Source organism: Garra rufa, chromosome 21, assembly GCF_049309525.1.
Source record: "Garra rufa chromosome 21, GarRuf1.0, whole genome shotgun sequence".
In the NCBI taxonomy this organism is placed as follows: Eukaryota; Metazoa; Chordata; class Actinopteri; order Cypriniformes; family Cyprinidae; genus Garra; species Garra rufa.
The window spans coordinates 2,227,048-2,251,310 of record NC_133381.1 but is presented as its reverse complement, the minus strand read 5'-3'; positions in this window follow the sequence as shown (position 1 = coordinate 2,251,310).

The window sequence follows — 24,263 nt, the reverse complement described above, 5'->3', positions numbered from 1 at the left end:
ATTTGAGTGTTACAGCTGAAAGAAAGTTCATCAGTCATCACCTTCGAATAATAAATATGCGGTATTCACACATGCACAGAAAACATGGCTTTGAAACAATTTTCACTCAGAAATTGCTATTAAATTATTAGATCTCACACACACACACACACACACACACACACACACACACACACACACACACACACACATATTTATTTATTATTGTTATAATTATTATTATTATTATTTTACTTATTTCTTTCTTTTTCACATCTACCTGGAATTGCATCTGCATTTCCGAAACATGCATCTGTCAAACCAACGCTGATGCTCAGTTTTTCTGCGCAGGCTGTACAAACACAACATTGTATGGCTATTATGTGTGACATGATGTAACACTCTATATTAGTTATCAAAATGTATATGCTTACATTTACAGTCATATTTTTTCATTTTAATTGTTATTTCCATTGTTTTAATTTTCATCAAACATGTTCAGTGGCATATATTTATCTTTAAGTTAATAAACATATGTTTAAAGCAACATACTTATCTGGCATAAAGCACTACAGATGATCATCAGCCACAGCAAATTCAGCTTTTGTCGAAACATCGTTCCCAAAGACGGCGTCCTGATAGAGACACACGGAAGTTTCGTTTTTCTACAGTTTTTGGTAATAAATCCTAAATCTTAAGTAATTTTCTTATTATATTCTTCAGCTAAACTGCACAGTTCAAGAGTTGAGAGAGTTTGATGCGTCCCTCCACATATGAAGCTGTCTGATTATGAGCCACTGAACAATAACCTACAGTACAGTTCATTTGAAAACATGCAAATCATGTTTATTTGAGCTTTAACTGAGAATTTTAGTTACACCTGGTTACTGTCACAAATGCGTGTAGGCATGGGCAACAGAAGGAAAAACCAACCCAGACAGTCCAAAAGGTGTTACAGTTACATTCAGATCCAGTTTATCAGGTCATATTTGTTCACAGAGAACAATTTAAATACATATTTCAAAACAGATATTTAATAATAGCAGAAACAATTTAAAGGTGCTAATGAAAAAGTAACTTTTATTAGTTGATATCTGACATGATTTAGATACAGAAAATGTCATGTTTGTACACTTTGTTGGTGTTTGTGCACCTTCCTCTAAAGTAAATGACATTTGCTGATATTTCCTGACCTAATAAATGATATTCACATATTTATAAGTATGAAAGTCAATGATTATGGAGTTATTTAATCATGATTTAAAAACTACAATTTAGTTAGGTCCATAAGAATTACAGAAGAAATTCTGAGAGCTATAAAATGGTAGATGTAGATAGATATGTAGATTAGTGTTGTTTGAGTCGCTCTGACACGCACATGAACACACATGAATGATTATAATCCTTAATAAATCAAACAACAATAATATCAGATCATATCAGAGATTTGAAAGCACAATTCAATACTTCAAGTTTTTAGTTAGGTTCAATAGATATTTGTCATTTGTTTTGAGTGATTTAATTCTTTATGTACAACCTTCTCTCTTAATTCTGCTAGTTTCTGGATCACTGGGGAAATTACCCGGAACATCATTGTGAATGTGGTAGTAATACAGGAAGAGGAAAAACCCTCATTTTGACTTATTCAAATATATTTCAGATATGATTAAAGTCGTTTTTGTAACCTTTTAACTGAAGCCATCATTTTGAGAGAGTCAAGACAGAGAAGCATTTCAACTATAGTGTGTGCATTGTCCTATTTATAAACAGGAGATTTAAATAATCAAATAATAACGCGGCTGGGCTTTCTCTGTAAAGGAGCTGTTGTTGAGGTCAGGTTTTCTGTCAGGAGGAACAGTGGCACTGCTCAATAAGAACATCGGCCAGCTGTTCTGCACATTCTCTCAGCAGTCTGCCAGGATTGTTGTCTGGTCCTGTGACTTTTCCTCACATCAACAAAAATAGCTCTAGATGAGAGAAGTGGTAGAAAAGTGATATTTCCTGATATTTTGACGCTCAAATACACAAAAATATTTCAAAATGGGGCACTTGGTGATTAGTCATGTAAACCCTCGTCAGTTATGTCTTAAATGATCATAAACAGTCGAGAATAAAAATGTGTGTGCAACAGTATATTGGGTCCGTTTGGCAAATAATATTCCTTCTGCCGTCTCTGTGTTTAATTTAATAAAATGTAAAAATACAAAGAGAAAGTCATTTTGTATATTTTGTAAGAAACAAAGCATGTTTACAGTAAAATTATATTTAATTTTTAAAAAAAACTTTTTTTATTTGTATCTTTTTTCTGCATAATCGTGTTAAATAATCGTGATTGCAATATTGACTAAAATAATCGTGATTATGATTTTTGCCAAAATCATGCAAATCATGTTTTTGTTACACAGACTGTTACAAGGCTGAGTGGGATCCATGTGTTGTAATCATAACTGGGCAGAGGATCAGGGCAGGCGGCAAATGATCAGACAATTAGTGTCACGATACACAGATCAGCTGTGTTCTCATGTCTCGTGATCTGTGTACTGTTGTGTTGTACGTCATGCTCGCTCATCAGCTGCCAATCAGTCCTCACAGGTGCCGCTCATCATCTCAGTGTATATAAACTCACCGTTGTCTCTCTTCCCCTGTCAGATGATTGTTCCCCGGACCTTGGCTGTGTTTGTGTTCTTGAGTTCTAGTCTTCGTTGGATGTTGTTCGTGTCTTCGTGTTTTCACACATTGGATTATTCACGCTTCATCTCTGGACTCACCCGCTCTGGATTATTCAACACTGCACCTCATCGACCATCTAGCCCCTGCCCCACCCATCCGAGAGATATCATCCATTGCACCCGTTTGTTTGTGTTCTTCTGTACAAATCAATAAACTGTCATTTCGCCCTGCATTTGCTTCCTCTCCATTCATCTCGTCACAGAATCATCTGACACATCATGGAAGCAGCAGGCTCTTCCCAACCCACCGTGGCAGACTTCATGCAAGCCTGCATCTCTCGGATGGACAGCCAAGAGCAAACGATGGGTTCAGCGATCCGAGCTCTCGTGGGGCAGGTGTCCGAGCTCACTCAGCGCATGCAACAGATGCAACCTCCCGCTGCGCCACCCGCACCGCCCACGCCATCGACTTCCCCACCACCATCCAGCGCGTCCAGTACATCGGAGCCCCGCCTTCCCACTCCGGAACTCTACAGCGGTGAGCCGAACCACTGCCGTGCTTTCCTCACTAGGTGTTCTATGCACTTCGCACTACAGCCGCGCACCTTTGCTAGTGAGGAAAGCAAGGTAGCGTTCGCGCTCACCCTGCTGTCTGGGAGGGCGGCATTGTGGGGAACGGCGGTGTGGGAGAATCAAGATCCCTGTTGTGCCTCGTTTACTGCACTCGCCGCCGAGATGAAAAGGGTGTTTGACCGCGCGGTCGCAGGAAGAGAGGCCGCGCGCGTCTTGGCGGATCTCAGACAGGGGGAGAGATCCGTCTCAGAGTATTCCATCGACTTTCGCACCCTGGCGGCGGAGTGTCAGTGGAACGAGGAGGCGCAGTGGGATATGTTCCTGCATGGGCTGGCTGATCGCGTCCAACGTGAGATCTACGTCCTGGACCTACCCGCTTCCCTCAACGGCCTTATCGACCTGGCACTGCGGGTAGACGCTCGACTCTCCCGAGCCGAGCGGCGGTGTTTACCCGCTCGGTTCCCCCCTGGGGAGGGAACTACACCTCGAGCCAGCGGCGGTGACGCGGTCAGCCACACCTACGATCACGAGCCTATGCAGGTGGGTCGAGCTCGGCTTTCTCGGGAGGAGAAGGAGAGGCGGAGGTCCCAGGGCCTTTGCCTTTACTGTGGAGCCGCGGGACACTATGCTTACAACTGCCCGGTAAAAGGCCCAGCCCGGCAGTAAATCAGAGGCTACTGTCGGGTGGGATCTCCGCTACGAAGACCTCATCCAGCGCGACCTCCACGCTCCTTCCGATTAGGCTCAGATGGTCAAACCAAGATCATCACTGCACTGCACTGTTGGACTCTGGGGCCGAAGGTAATTTTTTGGATTATAGTTTTGCTCGTCAGTTTTCTGTGCCACTCCTCCCCCTCACCAACACCATCAGTGTCCACGCACTCAACGGCCAGACTCTTCCAGACATCACACTCATTTCTGAACCTGTCACTCTCACTGTGTCTGGCAATCACAGTGAGAGTATATCTTTTTACATCCTGGACTCTCCCCATTCACCCATTGTTTTAGGTTACCCCTGGCTCATCAAACACAACCCCCGGATTGATTGGCAGCTGAAGTCGGTAACTGAGTGGAGCAATAAGTGTCATGAGTCTTGTCTTGTGTCTGCTTGTTCGTCTGTCTCTAGTTCTGTGTTACAGGAGAAGGCGGTGGAGCTGTGTAACGTGCCCACGGAGTACCTCGACCTGAAGGAAGTGTTCAGTAAGTCTCGGGCTGCTTCTCTCCCTCCTCACCGTCCCTACGACTGTGCTATAGAGTTACTGCCAGGGACGTCTCCGCCTAAAGGCAAGTTATATTCACTCTCAGTTCCAGAGAGAGAGGCTATGGAGAAATATATTTCTGATTCTCTAGCAGCGGGGTTCATTCGACCCTCCTCTTCACCAGCGGGGGCGGGGTTCTTTTTTGTGGGGAAGAAGGACGGTTCTCTGCGACCTTGTATTGATTACCGAGGGCTGAATAATATTACGGTAAAGAATACTTATCCTTTGCCGTTAATATCTTCGGCCTTCGAGAGGTTGCAGGGAGCGTCAGTCTTCACGAAATTGGATTTAAGGAATGCTTATCATTTGGTCCGCATCAGGAGGGGAGATGAATGGAAGACTGCCTTTAATACCCCCAGGGGGCACTTTGAATACTTGGTCATGCCCTTCGGCTTGTCCAACTCCCCAGGTGTCTTTCAGGCACTCGTCAATGACGTGTTGAGAGATATGGTCGATCAGTTCATATATGTCTACCTGGACGACATATTGATTTTTTCTTCTTCTCTCCAGGAACATGTTCAACACGTCAGACGAGTGCTTCAGAGGCTGCTAGAGAATGGGCTTTTTGTCAAGGCGGAGAAATGCGTTTTTCATGCACAGTCTGTTCCTTTCCTAGGGTACATCGTGTCGTCTGAGGGTATGCGCATGGATCCCGAGAAGGTTAAGGCTGTGGTGGATTGGCCTAGCCCAGATTCCCGTAAGGCCCTACAGAGGTTTCTGGGGTTTGCCAATTTTTACCGGCGTTTCATTCGCAACTTCAGCCAACTAGCCGCGCCTCTGACCGCCTTGACCTCCCCCAGAACGACGTTCAGGTGGTCAGACGCAGCCGAGGCTGCGTTTGCCAAACTCAAAAGCCGCTTTGTTTCGGCTCCCATCCTTGTTACCCCTGATCCATCACGTCAGTTTGTGGTGGAGGTCGATGCGTCAGAGGTGGGGGTAGGTGCGGTGCTTTCACAGCGCTCAGCCACGGACGACAAGATGCATCCCTGCGCGTTTTTTTCACATCGTATGTCGCCAGCTGAAGCAAATTATGATATTGGTAACAGAGAGTTGTTGGCAGTCAAGTTGGCATTGGAGGAATGGCGTCACTGGTTGGAAGGGTCGAGGGTACCTTTTATCGTTTGGACCGATCATAAGAATCTAGAATATATTAGAACTGCTAAACGATTGAACTCTAGGCAGGCTCGGTGGGCTCTTTTTTTCGGACGTTTTGACTTTACACTCTCGTACCGCCCGGGTTCCAAAAATATCAAACCCGATTCTTTGTCACGTATTTTTGACCGTTCCGATCGCCCGTCCACTCCCGAGGGTATTTTTCCTGAGACACTCATTGGCTCGACCCTCAATTGGGAGGTCGAATCGAAGGTTAAAACAGCCTTACAAGGGGTAACGCCTCCGGTCGGTTGCCCACCGAACCGTTTGTTTGTGCCAGAGAGTCTTCGGTCCGAAGTTATCCAGTGGGGTCATTGTTCCAACATTGCTTGTCATCCAGGGGTAAGTCGCACCTTACATTTGGTTAAACAAAGATTTTGGTGGCCACTTATGGCTCGTGACGTTCGCAGTTTTGTTTTGGCTTGCTCAGTTTGCGCCATTGGTAAGACTTCTAACAGACCTCCAGATGGGCTCCTCCAACCGCTGCCCATCCCTTCGAGACCCTGGTCCCACATTGCGCTAGATTTTGTTACCGCCCTCCCACCCTCCCAGGGTAACACGGTAGTTTTGACCGTGGTGGACCGGTTCTCGAAGGCGGTGCATTTCATTCCCTTGCCCAAATTACCTTCAGCCAAGGAGACAGCGGTAACGGTCGTTGACCACGTCTTTCGGCTACATGGCCTCCCGACAGACGTGGTCTCCGACAGGGGACCCCAATTTGTGTCCAAATTTTGGCGAGAGTTTTGTAGACTTCTGGGGGCCTCTGTTAGTCTCTCTTCGGGGTTCCATCCTCAAAGCAATGGTCAAACTGAGAGAGCCAACCAAGACTTGGAGAGAACGTTACGATGTATGGTCGCCAGAAATCCTTCCTCCTGGAGCCAACAACTTTCTATGGTGGAGTACGCCCACAATTCGTTGCCAGTATCATCCACGGGCCTATCCCCATTTGAATGTAGCATAGGGTACCAGCCACCTATTTTTCCCAGTCTGGAATCCGAAGTCGCGGTTCCCTCCGCCCACGCCTTCGTCCAGAAGTGCCATCGCACTTGGACCAGAGCCCGTGAGACTCTGGTCCAGGTGGGAGCGCGCACTAAGGCCAAAGCCGATCGCCACCGGTCTAGGCCTCCGATATACGTCGTCGGTTCCAAAGTGTGGCTTTCAACCAAGAACATTCCTCTGCGTTCCGTCTCGAATAAACTTGCTCCCAAATTTATTGGCACGTTTGCTGTCACCAAAATCATTAGTCCGGTGGCAGTCCGCCTCAAACTCCCTCCAGTGTACAGGATAATTCATCCCGTGTTTCATGTTTCCAAAATCAAGCCTGTGTTTTTTGCACGCATAAATCCGCCTACCCCGGTTCCTCCACCGCCGCGTCTCGTAGATGGGGAACCTACTTATTCGGTTAATCGTATTCTGGACTCTAGGCGGAGGGGACGCGGATTTCAGTATTTGGTGGACTGGGAAGGTTACGGTCCGGAGGAGAGAAGTTGGGTTCCTGCCAGAGACATCCTGGATCACTCCCTCATTGATGATTACAATCGACAGGTACAGGAGTCTGGGAACGTCAGGCGACGTTCCTAGAGGAGGGGGTACTGTCACGATACACAGATCAGCTGTGTTCTCATGTCTCGTCAAGTCAAGTCAAGTCACCTTTATTTATATAGCGCCTTTTACAATACAGATTGTGTCAAAGCAACTGCACAGTATTTAAACAGCACAATAGTGTGTAAGTAACGCATTATTGTAACAATCAATTTTCAGTTAAAAGCAGTTCATCAATGAATTCAGTGATATCATCGTCAGTTCAGTTCAAATAGTGTACGATATCGCTGGAAAGTGTCCCCAACTAAGCAAGCCAGAGGCGACAGCGGCAAGGAACCAAAACTCCACAGGTGACAGAAATGGAGAAAAAAACCTTGGGAGAAACCAGGCTCAGTCGGGGGACCAGTTCTCCTCTGGCCAGACCAAACAACAGTTTGTACCAATGTCTGATTGTAGAGAACTCATCAGGATCCTGTGGTGTAGTGCCGATGGCCGTCAAGGTTGGCGAGGTCTTTATTGGTGATCCGCCTTGGAGCTCATCTGGTTGACATCCACGGCTATTGAAGTCATCTCTAGGTGGTGATCCATGATCTAAGCTGGGTACGGACTGGATCCGGGGGACTGGAGTGACCATCTGATCCGGATACAGGCTGGATCTGGTGGCTACGGTGACCTCGGAATAAGAATGAAACAGACTAATATTAGCGTAGATGCCATTCTTTTTACGATGCAACGAGTGCATCAGGTGTTATGGGAGGTGTTTTCGGTTCCGGTTGACCTAATTAATGCAGCCTAACAATCCTTTAACGGATTTGAATTATAGAAATGTGTTAATGATTTTATGTGTAAGCCAGGTTAAAGAGATGTGTCTTTAATCTAGATTTAAACTGACAGAGTGTGTCTGCCTCCCGAACAGTGTTAGGTAGATTGTTCCAGAGTTTAGGCGCTAGATAAGAAAATGATCTGCCGCCGGCAGTTGATTTTGATATTCTAGGTATTATCAAATTGCCAGAATTTTGAGAACGCAGCGGATGTGAAGGACTATAATACGATAGGAGCTCGTTCAAGTACTGAGGAGCTAAACCATTGAGGGCTTTATAAGTAATTAGCAAGATTTTAAAATCTATGCGATGTTTAATAGGGAGCCAATGCAGTGTTGACAGAACCGGGCTAATATGGTCATACTTTCTGGTTCTAGTAAGAACTCTAGCTGCTGCATTTTGGACCAGCTGGAGTTTGTTTATTAAGCGTGCAGAACAACCACCCAATAAAGCATTACAATAATCTATCCTTGAGGTCATGAACGCATGAATTAATGTTTCAGCATTTGACATTGATAGCATAGGTCGTAATTTCGATATATTTTTAAGATGGAAAAATGCGGTTTTGCAGATGCTAGAAATGTGGCTTTCAAAGGAGAGATTGCTATCGAATAGGACGCCTAGGTTCCTAACTGATGACGACGAATTTACAGAGCAGCCATCTAGTATTAGACTGTGTTTTAGGTCATTACTTGTGGAGGTTTTAGGTCCAATAATTAATACCTCTGTTTTTTCAGAATTTAACAGTAAGAAGTTATTCGCCATCCAGTTTTTAATATCAGCTATGCATTCTGTTAGTTTTTCGAATGGATATGTTTTTCCGGGCTGCGAAGAAATATAGAGCTGAGTATCATCAGCGTAACAATGAAAGCTAACACCATGTTTCCTGATGATATCTCCCAAGGGTAACATGTAAAGCGTAAAAAGTAATGGCCCTAGCACTGAGCCTTGAGGTACTCCATACTGCACTTGCGATCTAAATGATACCTCTTCATTTATTGCCACAAACTGATGACGGTCAGATAAGTACGATTTGAACCATGCCAGTGCACTACCACTAATGCCTACATAATTTTCAAGTCTATTTAAAAGAATGTTGTGGTCAATAGTATCAAATGCGGCACTAAGATCCAGTAGCACTAATAGAGAGATGCAACCACGATCGCTTGACAATAGCAGGTCATTTGTTACTCTAATTAGAGCAGTCTCAGTACTATGATATGGTCTAAAACCTGACTGGAAATCCTCGCAGATACCATTTTTCTCTAAGAAGGAGCATAATTGTGAGGATACTACCTTTTCTAGTACCTTTGACAGAAAAGGGAGATTCGAAATTGGTCTGTAGTTAATTAATTCATAGGGGTCAAGTTGTGGTTTTTTAATGAGTGGCTTAATAACAGCTATTTTGAAGGTTTTGGGGACATATCCTAATGATAGTGACGAATTAATAATATTCAGAAGAGGATCTATGACTTCTGGAAGTACCTCCTTTAGTAGCTTAGATGGAATAGGGTCTAACATACATGTTGTGGGTTTAGATGATTTAACAAGTTTATACAATTCCTCCTCTCCTATAATAGAGAATGAATGGAATTGTTCCTCAGGAGATCTACAACGCACTATCTGATGCGATACTGTAGCGGGCGGCTGTATGGTTACAATTTTATCTCTAATAGTGTCTATCTTGGAGGTAAAGTACGTCATAAAGTCATTACTGCTGTGCTTTTGGGAAATGTCTAAACCTGTTGCTGCTATATTTTTAGTTAATTTAACCACAGTATTGAACAAATACCTAGGGTTATGTTTGTTTTCTTCTAAGAGAGATGAAAAGTAATCCGATCTGGCAGTTTTTAATGCTTTCCTATAAGATAAATTACATTCACGCCAAGCAATACGAAAAACCTCTAGTTTTGTTTTCCTCCAGCTGCGTTCCATTTTTCGTGCTTTTCTCTTTAGGGCGCGGGTATGATCGTTATACCACGGTGTTAGACTGTTTTTCTTAATCTTTTTTAGGCGCACTGGAGCAACTGTATCTAAAGTGCTAGAAAAGAGAGAGTCCATAGTTTCTATTACATCATCAAGTTTTTCTGAGCTATTGGATATGCTGAGGAATTCAGATAAGTCAGGAAGATTACTTACAAAGCGGTCTTTTGTAGTAGAAGTGATGGTTCTACCGTATTTGTAGCAAGGAATTGAATTAACAGTTTTAGCTATCTGGATTGTACAAGAGACTAGATAATGATCTGAGATATCATCGCTTTGCTGCAGAATTTCAACGCCATTAATATCAATTCCATGTGACAGTATTAAATCTAGAGTATGATTTCGGCAATGAGTAGGACCTGACACGTGTTGTCTAACCCCAATCGAGTTCAAAATATCTATAAATGCTGTTCCTAATGCATCTTTTTCATTATCAACATGGATGTTAAAATCACCCACTATTAAGACTTTATCTGCGGCCAGCACTAATTCGGATAGAAAATCAGCAAATTCTTTAATAAAGTCTGTATGGTGCCCTGGTGGCCTGTATACAGTAGCTAACACAAACGTCACAGGGGATTTATCATTAGTACTTGTTTCTCTGGATAATGCTATATGAAGCACCATAACTTCAAACGAGTTATAATTGAAGCCCGTTCTCTGAGAGACATTGAGAATACTGCTATAAATAGTAGAAACACCTCCTCCTTTACCTTTTAGACGCGGTTCATGTTTATAACAGTAATCTTGGGGGGTGGACTCGTTTAAAATAATGTAATCGTCTGGTTTTAGCCAGGTTTCTGTCAAACAGAGCACATCTAGGTTATGATCAGTGATCATATCATTTACAAAAAGTGCTTTCGTAGAAAGGGACCTGATATTCAATAAGCCAAGCTTTATCAATTGTTTCTCTGTATTATATATATTTTTTATTTGTTGAACATTAATTAAATTGTTGGTCCTGATTTGATTCAGGCGTTTTTTGTATTTTCTAGCTCGGGGAACAGACACAGTCTCTATAGAGTGATATCTAGGTGAAAGGGTCTCTATGTGCAGAGAATTAACTGATTTCTGTGACGTGAGGCGGCTAGCAGACGGTCGGTTTAGCCAGTCTGTCTGCTTCCTGACCTGGGCCCCAGTGAGTCAAGTGCAAACTCTAAGACTATGTGCCATATTTCTAGATAGAAGAGATGCTCCACATCCGGAGGGATGAAGACCATCTCTTTTCAACAGGTCAGGTCTGCCCCAAAAGCTTGTCCAATTGTCTATGAAACCTATGTTATTTCGTGGGCACCACTTTGACATCCAGCCATGGAGTGACCACAGTCTACTGTGAATCTCGTCACCACGGTAAGCCGGGAGGGGACCAGAGCATATTACAGTGTCTGACATCGTACTTGCAAGATCACACACCTCTTTAACATTATTTTTAGTGATCTCCGACTGGCGAAGTCGAACATCATTAGCGCCGACGTGAATAACAATCTTACTGAATTTACGTTTAGCATTAGCCAGCACTTTTAAATTTGCCAAGATGTCAGGCGCTCTGGCTCCCGGTAAACATTGGACTATGTTGGCTGGTGTCTCTATTTTCACGTTCCGTACAATAGAATCGCCAATTACTAGAGCACTTTCATCAGGTTTCTCAGTGGGTGCTTCACTGAGTGGGGAGAACCTGTTTGATGTTCTGATCGGAACGGAAGAGCGGTGTTTTGACCCGCGACTATGCCGCCTCACAGTCACCCAATTGCCCTGCTGCATGGGCGTTGTTACCGGAACCGAACAATGTACAGGGCTTTCTGAGCTAGTCACATCCAAAACCGTATCTAAGGCCCTCACATTCTTACTATCCTCCATTAAAGTTTGGATGCGTGACTCTAGTTCTGAAATCTTCTCTGTCAGCCTGACTATATTCCTGCATTTATCACATGTATAAGGCTCACTGCTGACAGAGATAGATAAGCTATACATGTGGCAAGCAGTGCAGACTACAATTGTAGGAGAAGAAGCCATTACTCACCGTGATTGTAGAATGATTTCAACTTACCAATGTTGTTAGAGTTCCTGAAGAACAGATCAGGGGGAGAAAAAATGGAAAGGAACCGGCTAAAAGAGTACTAACGATATTAAACACGAGAAAAAATAAATAAAAACGTGAATGGAACGCAGATGGCAAGTTAACCGGCCAGCGCAATGCTAAAAATAGTAAACAAGAGTTAAAAGCGTGAATGGAGTGCGAGCGGCAAATTAACCGGCTATGGAATGCTAACGTGCTGCACTCGTGATTATAGAGTAAGGCGAACAATCAAATTAGTCAGATTAGTTTGATGGATAAGACCAGAAATTAAATTAAGCTATATCTATCAATTTAAAACGGCAGAATTAACAATAAGATAGAGAATCCAGTAGAAAAACGAAGCTGCAGAGAGCTAACGTTACAAACAAACAGACCACTCTGCAGCGAGGCAAACAGGAAGCAGGGAAACAGCGAAACAGCGACACCCACAGGACAGGAGCGACCTCTCGTGATCTGTGTACTGTTGTGTTGTACGTCATGCTCGCTCATCAGCTGCCAATCAGTCCTCACAGGTGCCGCTCATCATCTCAGTGTATATAAACTCACCGTTGTCTCTCTTCCCCTGTCAGATGATTGTTCCCCGGACCTTGGCTGTGTTTGTGTTCTTGAGTTCTAGTCTTCGTTGGATGTTGTTCGTGTCTTCGTGTTTTCACACATTGGATTATTCACGCTTCATCTCTGGACTCACCCGCTCTGGATTATTCAACACTGCACCTCATCGACCATCTAGCCCCTGCCCCACCCATCCGAGAGATATCATCCATTGCACCCGTTTGTTTGTATTCTTCTGTACAAATCAATAAACTGTCATTTCGCCCTGCATTTGCTTCCTCTCCATTCATCTCGTCACAATTAGTCCAGCTTGGACTATTTGGAATGGTATAGAACTTTGGATTTTCCCATAGACTGTGACAGTTTTTCAAGGGTATGAATCATTTTGGACATGCCACTTTTTGTTATAAAAGCTGAGAAATATTTTTTCCACAATGATGCACTGTTTGTCTTATTTGTATATTATGTCTATAACATGCAGTTGTGTAACATGCATGTGTAACATGCAGTCTATCTTTGTTCAAATTTTATAATAACAAAGAATAAAATATTGACAAAGGTTTTTTTGTCTTACCACTTTGACGTAAATATCTGTCATTTATTTTTGATAAAATCGTGAATCATGATATTTCCGGAAAAAAAAAAAAATCGTTATATGATTTTATTGCCAGTTCTGATGCTTTTTTATACTGTATGTTTCCCTTTTTCAGTGTCATTAGCATCGCTGTTTAAGGTCTTTTATATGACTGTAATTTAGCCAAAGAGCTTTAGCTAAATCAGCTTCACCGCGTATTAGACCATAATACCGCTCGTATTCTGTTCATAAACGTATAAACAATATTAATGGATTAATATGTTTTAAGTAAACCAAAGCCAGCAGTCTACTTTATCTGCCTGATGCATTATCATATGATTGGCCTCTACAGATTAAAATATCCAAGCCAAGGCCATTTACCATTGTAATGACGCAATCGCTCAAAATCTCACCTGTGTGATATCAAATGGGCTGGAAAGCCATAACTTGTTCTATTATGTTTTCTTTCTCATTGATGAATCTGTAGATGCCATTCTTCGTCTACTTCGGGTGTTATGGGAAGTGTTCCCGGTTATGATTGACCTAACTGATGCAGCCTAAACAATCCTTAAATAGTAGTGTGTCTGCTAGATTGTTTCAGAGTTTGGACACTAAATAGGAAAAGGATCTGCTGCCTGCAGTTGATATTAATATTCTAGGTATTATCAAATGGCCAGAGTTTTGAGATTGCAGCGGATGTGAAGGACTATAATATGAAATGAGCTCACTCAAGTATTGAGGAACTAAACCATTCAGGGCTTTATAGGTAGGCTAATTAGCAAGATTTTAAAATGGCACTTGCTTTATTATTTTGTCTAATGAAAGACATTCACATATTTACAAGTTTGATTATGTCAATAAAAGATTTTGAATCCATTGTAAGTCCATCATGATGAAGAATGACGTTTAATTAGCTTCATTACAATCAGATGAGAAATAATGAGAGATCAAACAGAGCATCTGTAGGCATAAATAATTAAATAATGCAGACGTCATCAGGTGATTCAGACAGTTTTTCATTGAAAATGAATTGACATTAGTTTCATTCAGTGTTGTTTGAGTCGCTCTGAAACGCACACGATCACACATTGATGATTAAAACACTTAGTAAATCAATAAACAGTATAATCAGATCATATCAAACATTTGAAATAACAATTCAGTCCTTACACCATAATAGACAGTTACAGTAACAATCAACAGAGATTTGTGATTTATTTTCAGTCATTTTAGGGTCATAATTTTGTAAGCATGCATCATTGTAAACAGTCCTTTTTTGTTCAGTAGTGACATTTGTCTTTGTATTGTTTTTGAGCTTGATTTTTGTGAGAATATACAGTTTCCCCTTAAAACAATGACTGTGCAAATCAGTTTAAGAAAGCATTCTAAGAAAGTCTGAGACAAAGAAAGCCTTCTGTCTTAATTATGCTAGTATCTAACTATTATCCACAGCATTAATGCTGGATTGAGAAATGATTGTGGTGGAGTCTGTGTTTTCTGGATCATCTGAGAATTTACCCGCAACGTCATTGCGAATGTGGTAGTAATACAGGAAGAGGAAAAACCCTGGAAAAGAATCAGATACATTTATTTTAACTAATTTAGATACATTTCTCATGCTGCATAATTTTTTAAACCCTAACCAAAAATAATTAAACATTTGATCAAATGAATCGTGTAACTGCATTTAAAACCCCTTATAATTAATAAAATAATTGAATAAAATGCATGATATATTATTAAAAAATGATCACAATTAAAACTAAAAAAATCATTCATGGATTAATTTCAATCACTGAATTAAAACTGTTGGGAAAAAATAGTTCCCTCTCAGTCGTCCTCTCCGACGTTACGTCGAGTGACGTAGTTTTGGGGATCGCACTGGAGAGGCCTATCACTGTCATGATCAGGGCTGTGGGGTTTCCCTCAGCCACCTGAGGTCGCTTGTTTCCCTTCCCTCCACAGCACTTCCCCAAATTGTACACTCCTGTTGGTCATTAGCAATCATTTACCTCTCACCTGGTCACAATTATCTGGTCTATAAGAACTCTCATTTCCCACAACTCATTCTGGCTGCATTGTCTTCCGTATGGTTTGTTTCCTGTCTCTGTTTTCAAGTTTTATGTTAATCCTGCCCAGATCCAGTCGTGTGTGCCGTGTTGGCCTTTTGCTTTGTTTGTTTGTTTGTTTGTTTGTTTAATTAATAAATATCCTTTCCCTGCACCTGGACCCAGACCCTCCTCTGTTTCACGTGACAGAATGCAGCCAGCAAAGATGGGTCCAGCGGGGAGGAATTTTTTTTCGAGGAGGCAGCGTCCCCCCGTTCTGTTCCCGAGACGGCGGGGATGTCCTTCGAAGCGGCGTCGGCCGCTCGTTTTGAGTGCATCTACGCTTGCCTGGCGGCGATGGATGCCCGTAGCGCCGAGGCTGCGCGGATGCGCCCCTGCTTTGCGGCGGGGATAGAGAGGACGCGGTGGCCGCTCTCTCTGTTCCGGATGTGGCGGTGACCGTTCTGTCTGTTCCGGACGCGGCGGTGGCCGCGCTCTCTGTTCCGGACACGGCGGTGACCGCTCTCTCTGTTCCGGACGCGGCGGTGACCGCTCTCTCTGTTCCGGACGCGGCGGTGGCCGCGCTCTCTGTTCCGGACACGGCGGTGACCACTCTCTCTGTTCCGGACGCGGCGGTGACAGCTCTCTCTGTTCCGGACACGGCGGTGACCGCTCTCTCTGTTCCGGACACGGCGGTGACCGCTCTCTCTGTTCCGGACGCGGCGGTGGCCGCGCTCTCTGTTCCGGACACGGCGGTGACCGCTCTCTCTGTTCCGGACGCGGCGGTGACAGCTCTCTCTGTTCCGGACGCGCCGGTGACCGCGCTCTCTGTTCCGGACGCGGCGGTGACCGCTCTCTCTGTTCCGGACGCGGCGGTGACAGCTCTCTCTGTTCCGGATGCGCCGGTGACCGCGCTCTCTGTTCCGGACGCGGCGGTGACCGCTCTCTCTGTTCCGGACGCGCCGGTGACCGCGCTCTCTGTTCCGGACGCGGCGGTGACAGCTCTCTCTGTTCCGGACGCGGCGGTGACAGCTCTCTCTGTTCCGGATGCGCCGGTGACCGCGCTCTCTGTTCCGGACGCGGCGGTGACAGCTCTCTCTGTTCCGGACGCGCCGGTGACCGCGCTCTCTGTTCCGGACGCGGCGGTGACCGCTCTCTCTGTTCCGGACGCGGCGGTGACAGCTCTCTCTGTTCCGGATGCGCCGGTGACCGCGCTCTCTGTTCCGGACACGGCGGTGACCGCTCTCTCTGTTCCGGACGCGGCGGTGACCGCTCTCTCTGTTCCGGACGCGGCGGTGACCGCTCTCTCTGTTCCGGACGCGGCGGTGGCCGCTCTCTCTGTTCCGGACGCGGCGGTGACCGTTCTGTCTGTTCCGGACGCGCCGTTGACCGCGCCCTCTGTTCCGGACGCGGCGGTGGCCGCTCTCGCTGTTCCTGGCGCGGCGGTGGCCGCTCTCGCTGTTCCCGGTGCGGCGGTGGCCGTTCTCGCTGTTCCAGACGCGGCCGTGACCGCTATCTCTGCGCCTGACGCGGAGGCGGCTGCGCTTTCTGTTCTGGACGTGGAGGCAGCCGCGCTCTCTGTTTTGGATGCGGAGACAATCGCGCTCTCTGTTCCTGACGCGGCGGTGACTGCGCTGCACGGGCCTGGCCCGCCGTCCCTCCCCCTGATTTGCCTTCCCCCGTTCCTCCACCCTCCAGACTTGTGGAACGTCTGGGAGCCGTTCCGTGGGGAGGGGGTAGTGTCATGATCTGGGCTGTGGGGTTTCCCTCAGCCACCTGAGGTCGCTGTTTTCCCTTCCCTCCACAGCACTTCCCCAAATTGTACACTCCTGTCTTGTCATTAGCAATCATTTACCTCTCACCTGGTCACAATTATCTGGTCTATAAGAACTCTCATTTCCCACTACTCATTCTGGCTGCATTGTCTTCCGTATGGTTTGTTTCCTGTCTCTGTTTTCAAGTTTTATGTTAATCCTGCCCAGATCCAGTTGTGTGTGCCGTGTTGGCCTTTTGCTTTGTTTGTTTGTTTGTTTAATTAATAAATATCCTTTCCCTGCACCTGGACCCAGACCCTCCTCTGTTTCACGTGACAGAATGCAGCCAGCAAAGATGGGTCCAGCGGGGAGGAATTTTTTTTTCCAGGAGGCAGCGTCCCCCCGTTCTGTTCCCGAGACGGCGGGGATGTCCTTCGAAGCGGCGTCGGCCGCTCGTTTTGAGTGCATCTACGCTTGCCTGGCGGCGATGGATGCCCGTAGCGCCGAGGCTGCGCGGATGCGCCCCTGCTTTGCGCCGGGGATAGAGAGGCTGTTTCACGGGAAGGTGCCGGCGTCCACTATCTCGATCACCGAAGCGGCGGCGATCGCTATTTCTGTTCCTAATGCGGCGGCGTCCGCTGTTAATGTTCCCAAGACGGCGGCGGTGACCGCGCTCTCTGTTCCGGACGCGGCGGTGACCGCGCTCTCTGTTCCGGACGCGACGGTGACCGCTCTCTCTGTTCCGGACGCGGCGGTGACCGCTCTCTCTGTTCCGGACGCGGCGGTGACCGCGCTCTCTGTTCCGGACGCGCCGGTGACCGCGCTCTCTGTTCCGGGCGCGGCGGTGACCGCGCTCTCTGTTCCGGACGCGGCGGTGACAGCTCTCTCTGTTCCGGACGCGGCGGTAACCGCTCTCTCTGTTCCGGACGCGGCGGTGACCGCGCTCTCTGTTCCTGACGCGGCGGTGACAGCTCTCTCTGTTCCGAACGCGACGGTGACCGCGCTCTCTGTTCCTGACGCGGCGGTGACAGCTCTCTCTGTTCCTGACGCGGCGGTGACAGCTCTCTCTGTTCCGGACACGGCGGTGACCGCTCTCTCTGTTCCGGACGCGGCGGTGACCGCGCTCTCTGTTCCGGACGCGGCGGTGACCGCTCTCTCTGTTCCGGACGCGGCGGTGACCGCTCTCTCTGTTCCGGACGCGGCGGTGACCGCTCTCTCTGTTCCGGACGCGGCGGTGACCGCTCTCTCTGTTCCGGACGCGGCGGTGACCGCTCTCTCTGTTCCGGACGCGGCGGTGACCGCTCTCTCTGTTCCGGACGCGGCGGTGACCGCGCTCTCTGTTCTGGACGCGGCGGTGACAGCTCTCTCTGTTCCGGACGCGGCGGTGACAGCTCTCTCTGTTCCGTACGCGCCGGTGACCGCGCTCTCTGTTCCGGACGTGGCGGTGGCCGCTCTCTCTGTTCCGGACGCGGCGGTGACCGTTCTGTCTGTTCCGGACGCGGCGGTGACCGCGCTCTCTGTTCTGGACGCGGCGGTGACAGCTCTCTCTGTTCCGTACGCGCCGGTGACCGCGCTCTCTGTTCCGGACGTGGCGGTGGCCGCTCTCTCTGTTCCGGACGCGGCGGTGACCGTTCTGTCTGTTCCGGACGCGGCGGTGACCGCGCCCTCTGTTCCGGACGCGGCGGTGGCCGCTCTCGCTGTTCCTGACGCGGCGGTGACTGCGCTGCACGGGCCTGGCCCGCCGTCCCTCCCCCTGATTTGCCTTCCCCCGTTCCTCCACCCTCCAGACTTGTGGAACGTCTGGGAGCCGTTCCGTGGGGAGGGGGTAGTGTCATGATCAGGGCTGTGGGGTATCCCTCAGCCACCTGAGGTCGCTGTTTTCCCTTCCCTCCACAGCACTTCCCCAAATTGTACACTCCTGTTGGTCATTAGCAATCATTTACCTCTCACCTGGTCACAATTATCTGGTCTATAAGAACTCTCATTTCCCACAACTCATTCTGGCTGCATTGTCTTCCGTATGGTTTGTTTCCTGTCTCTGTTTTCAAGTTTTATGTTAATCCTGCCCAGATCCAGTCGTGTGTGCCGTGTTGGCCTTTTGCTTTGTTTGTTTGTTTGTTTGTTTGTTTAATTAATAAATATCCTTTCCCTGCACTTGGACCCAGACCCTCCTCTGTTTCACGTGACAATCACCTCTGAGCTTAAAGCAGTAGTTCCCTTTCAGAACAAAAATTTACAGATAATGTATTCACCCCTTTGTCATCCAAGATGTTTATGTCTTTCTTATAGAAGTTATGTTTTTTGAGGAAAACATTTCAGGATTTCTCTCCATATAGTGGACTTCTTTGGTGCCCGTGAGTTTGAACTTCCAAAATGCAGTTTAAATGCAGCTTCAAAGGGCTCTAAAATGATCACAGCTGAGGAAGAAGGGTCTTATCTAGCGAAACGATCTGTTATTTTCTAAAAACCATTTACAATTTACTTTTAAACTCTAAACACAGAGTATACACAGAGCTAGACAAGACAAGCATTTGAGGTTAAAAAAGTATATAAATTGTAACTTTTTTTTTTTTTTTTTAGAAAATAATGGTTCGTTTTGCTAGATTAGACCCTTCTTTCCTCGGCTGTGATCATTTAGAGCCCTTTGAAGCTGCATTTAAACTGCATTTTGGAAGTTCAAACTCAGGGGCACCACAGAAGTCCACTATATGGAGAGAAATCCTGAAATGTTTTCCTCAAAAAACATAATTTTCCTTGGATGCTCAAATCTCTGTGTCTCTCTGAAGTGGCTAGACATGCAAATTCAACTCGCCAATATTCGTTGGCTTTTTTTCTTAACCTCAGAGGTGATAGGTCTCTCAAGTATGATCCCCAAAACTGTCACTCAATGTAACGTTTCCGTTCCCTTCGTAACCGAGACGAAGTGTACAAAACTGAATGCACTGATGTATGTGATTGTTTCTCACCCTGAAAGGAGTTGAGCACAGTGAATATGTAATATGAGTGCATGAGTGTCAGTCCATAACTGAAGAACGCCACAGACCACGTCAGACCAAAGAGCAGGAACAAACTCAACACCATCATCAGCTGCTTTCTGAACGTCTTTCTCTTGCCGTCAGTCGCTCTTAAGTTTCTGGTCTGAACGACCGTGACGACCGTGATGAAGATTCCTGTCGTGAAGATGAAAACTAAAGCGTAGTAGCCGATGTTCACTATGTAGTGAATGTAAGGATTTGTAATCCAGCACCTGTAATTAGAGAATGAAATATTATTTAGAAGGCATTTAGTAGACATTTATAAATTTACACATTTTTGACATCATACTTACATTTGTGTTTTTCTAGATGTCATGTTTAGATTCACTGCTTCATATCCTCCAACAGAAACAATAACTATGGCTATCGGAGCAGGACACACTGAAAACACACAGAGACAAGGATTGTTATAGTTAAAATACCTAAAACCATTAAAAAAACTATAATAATAAAAATGTTTGATACAGAAAATTCGTTCCCACTTTACATTAGGTGGCCTTAACTACTATGTACTTAAATTTAAACTAATCATTTGTTACAATGTACTTTTTGTTTACATAGATGTTTTTACATTGTACTTACCTTTTAAAAAAACAATATGCAATTACATTTGTAATTAATTTCTGTAAGTACCACTGTTGGCCCATCCCTTACACCCTAACCCACCCCTAAAAAATGCAGTATGACCACATTAAGTACATCGTACTTATTTTTTAATGTAAGTACATAATAGTTAAGGCCACCTAATATAAAGTGTGACCGAAAATTCATTATTTCATTTCAGATATTTGCCAAAGCAACAGTTCCAATTTTCCAAATAATAGTAATGATAATAATAATAATAATAATAAAAAAGGTTTATACAATACTGAAGTTTAACAATAGATTACTAAAACTAAAATAAAAAAACGGTATCTCAATGATGCTAAAAGAAGGCTCTTAAAGGAACAGCTCAAAAAAAGGACAAAACCAACCATAAAATGATCATGACAGTAGTTCATATGATTCGTGTGCAATTTTTAGTTTTTGGGTAGAGTTAGAATTGGACTAGATGGTTTGACCATTTTATTTTATAGCTGTTTTGTTGCTGTAACTCACCCCAGCCCAACACAGTGATCTTCCTCATGTAGTTTGTGATGGTGATGTTCTGTCTGATGAGCCATAAGTACATATGAAGAGCTTGAATGAAGAACCAGGTGAATGAGGCCAGCATGGAGTAATGCAGGACCAGCGCTATGAAGACACACGCACCGTTGTCTCCTGTGTTAGCCGGGAGAATTGGAGAGGGTCAGACACAATTTTTGACCACTTCGTACGTTTTTATTTGTGGAAAATCCCTTCTTAAACAAATTTTGTTTTGTATAATTTTTATCTTAATTTTTTTTATCGATTTTTTGTTGATCAGTTATTAAATTCAAATAAGAACAGGAAAATGGCATTGTGAAATAAAGTGTGTAACAAGATGCAAACCTACCATGCTTCCACTGCATGAAGAAAAGGCTAAAACATAAATTATAGTTCTATATGAAGCATACAGACATTATTAGAGCTACAGAAATACAAATATTTTGCTGAAATGCACAATACTCAATCTTCCAGCCCAGGGTCAAGTCTTTATGAACATTAACAAAGATTTGGGACGGATATGATGTAGGCTAATGTAAAACTATGGCGCGCTGTGGCTCAGCAGGATTTCTGTCGGCTGAATGAACACAGTTTGCTTTCTCACGTCACGTCTTTAAATCTGCAACTTTGCTGGCTAAGAATATGATCAGCTGGATATAAATCAATACAAATGAGAACAATCCTGACATTAAACATTGGTCTGGGGCTTAACCTCTCATACTCTATGTGCTCAACTATCGGCATGGATTTTTGCAGATTAATCAGCAAAACCGATACATCGGTCGACCTCTAGCTTCATTACAATCAGATGAGAAATGATGACAGGTAACAGAGAATACATTATTTAATAATACAGAAATCATCAGCGGATTCTGACTGTGTTTTAATGGAAATGACCATCTAAATATCTGAATCAACAGGTATATTGACATTAATTTCATTGTGTGTTGTTTGAGTCGCTCTGACACACACATGATCACACATGAATGATTATAACGCTTAGTAAATTGAACAACAGTAATATCAGGTCATATCAGAGATTGAAAGCACAATTGAATCCTTTTACAATAATTACAGACAGTTACAGTAACAATCAACATAGATATCATTTTAAACAGTTCTTTATCATTCAGTAGTTACATTTGTCTTTGTGTTGTTTTTAACCTTGATTTTGGTGAGAATATACAGTTTCCCCTTAAACAACAACTAGAAAGGATATCTAAGAAAGTCTAAGACAAAGAAAGTCTTCACTCTTAATTATGCTAGTTACTAATATTATCCGCAGCATTAATGCTGGATTGAGCGATGGTTGTGCTGGAGTCAGTGTTTTCTGGATCATCGGAGAAATTACCCGCAACATCATTGTGAATGTGGTAGTAATACAGGAAGAGGAAAAAGCCTGGGAAAAATAAAATAAATCAGACTTATTTCAACTAATTTAAATGCATTTGACATGATTACAGTAATCCACACAAATTTTAAACTAACCAAAAATAATTATCTCGGTTTAACTCTTGGTTAAATGAATCATATTAGTATAAGTACTATTACAACTTCTTATAATTTAAATAATCATTTTAACTAAAATGAAATAATTAGGCATTAAAAATAATAAAATATAAAAAAATGTATTTTTTTTAATCATTAAAAATGTATTCAAATAATTTGCTGAAATCTGTGGGAAGAATAAAAGGATTTTACTAAACCAAATTTCTCTGATGCATGTGATTGTTTCTCACCCTGAAATGAGTTGAGCACAGTGAATATGTAATATGAGGGAATGATCATTGGTCCATAACTGAAGAACGCCACAGACCACGTCAGACCGAACAGCAGGAACAAACTCAACACCATCATCAGCTGCTTTCTGAACGTCATCCTTTTGCCGTCAGTCGCTTTTATGTTTCTGGCTTGAAAGACCTTCATGACGATCATGATGAAGATTCCTGTCGTGAAGATGAAAACTAAAGCGTAGTAGCCGATGTTCACTATGTAGTGAATGTAAGGATTTGTAATCCAGCACCTGTAATTAGAAAAGAATAAAATATAATTAAAAAGACAATGAGTAGACATGCATACATTTATGCATTTTTAACATCAGAACAACTTGCATTTGTGTGATTTTTCCAGACGTTGCGTCTATGGTCACTGCTGTATACTCTCCAATAGAAATAATAACTACCACTATTGGAGCTGGACACGCTGAAATCACACAGAGACGAAGGTTATTATACTGAACAAAACAAAAAAACAAACAAAATTACTGAAGAATACTTATTTCATTTTCATTAAATTTAACTAGCTAAAATAAAAAGTAATAAAAAGGATATAGAGATATAGAAAATACTAATACTTACCAAAAAATTACTAAAACATTGCAATTAAAATGAAAACAAAATACAAAAATAAAATGTATTTAAAATGTTAATAAGAACTAACAGTATCTCCGTGATACTACAGTAAGTGTAAAGGGGTCATCGGTTGCAAAACTCACTTTTACATGTTGTTCCACCCAGTGGTTTTAAAAGTAATATCCCCTTTTTTAAATCAGGTTTTTTTCTCAGCTTCTTGTGGGTGTGACGTCACACAGACAGAGGCCCCTCCCACGATAGTTGATTGACATGAGTGTCTTACCTTAGCCCCGCCCTCAACGAGCTGAAACAGTCTGACTCTGATCGCCATTGTGTGACTCAGGTGCAGAGGAAGACTCTAATTGAGCGATTGAGGTGTTCTGTTGTTGGATGTAATAATGAACATAGCAGTCGTCATTTACTGGTTTCTAAAAGGGAAGAGCCGATCTCGATCTAAATATGCATCTATGCTCATGTGAATTATTCGTGATGCAGCTTCACCCACAGCAGAAGTGAGTATAAGGGTTTTTATGCATCTTTGCAAACTGCCTTTCTAAATAACGTGTTTGTTGTCGAGTTTCGCCACTAAATATGGCTGAAGAGAGGGGCGGGGCGAGCAGAGCTCATTTGCATTTAAAGGACCATGCCATAAAATGAGCTGATTTTTTGCAGAGCTGATTTTGACAAGGTAAAAGGGTGTTTTTACACTACATTTGAGAATTTTTAACCAAAGTATATTAGACTTATAGACTTTTCTTTAAGACCCTTA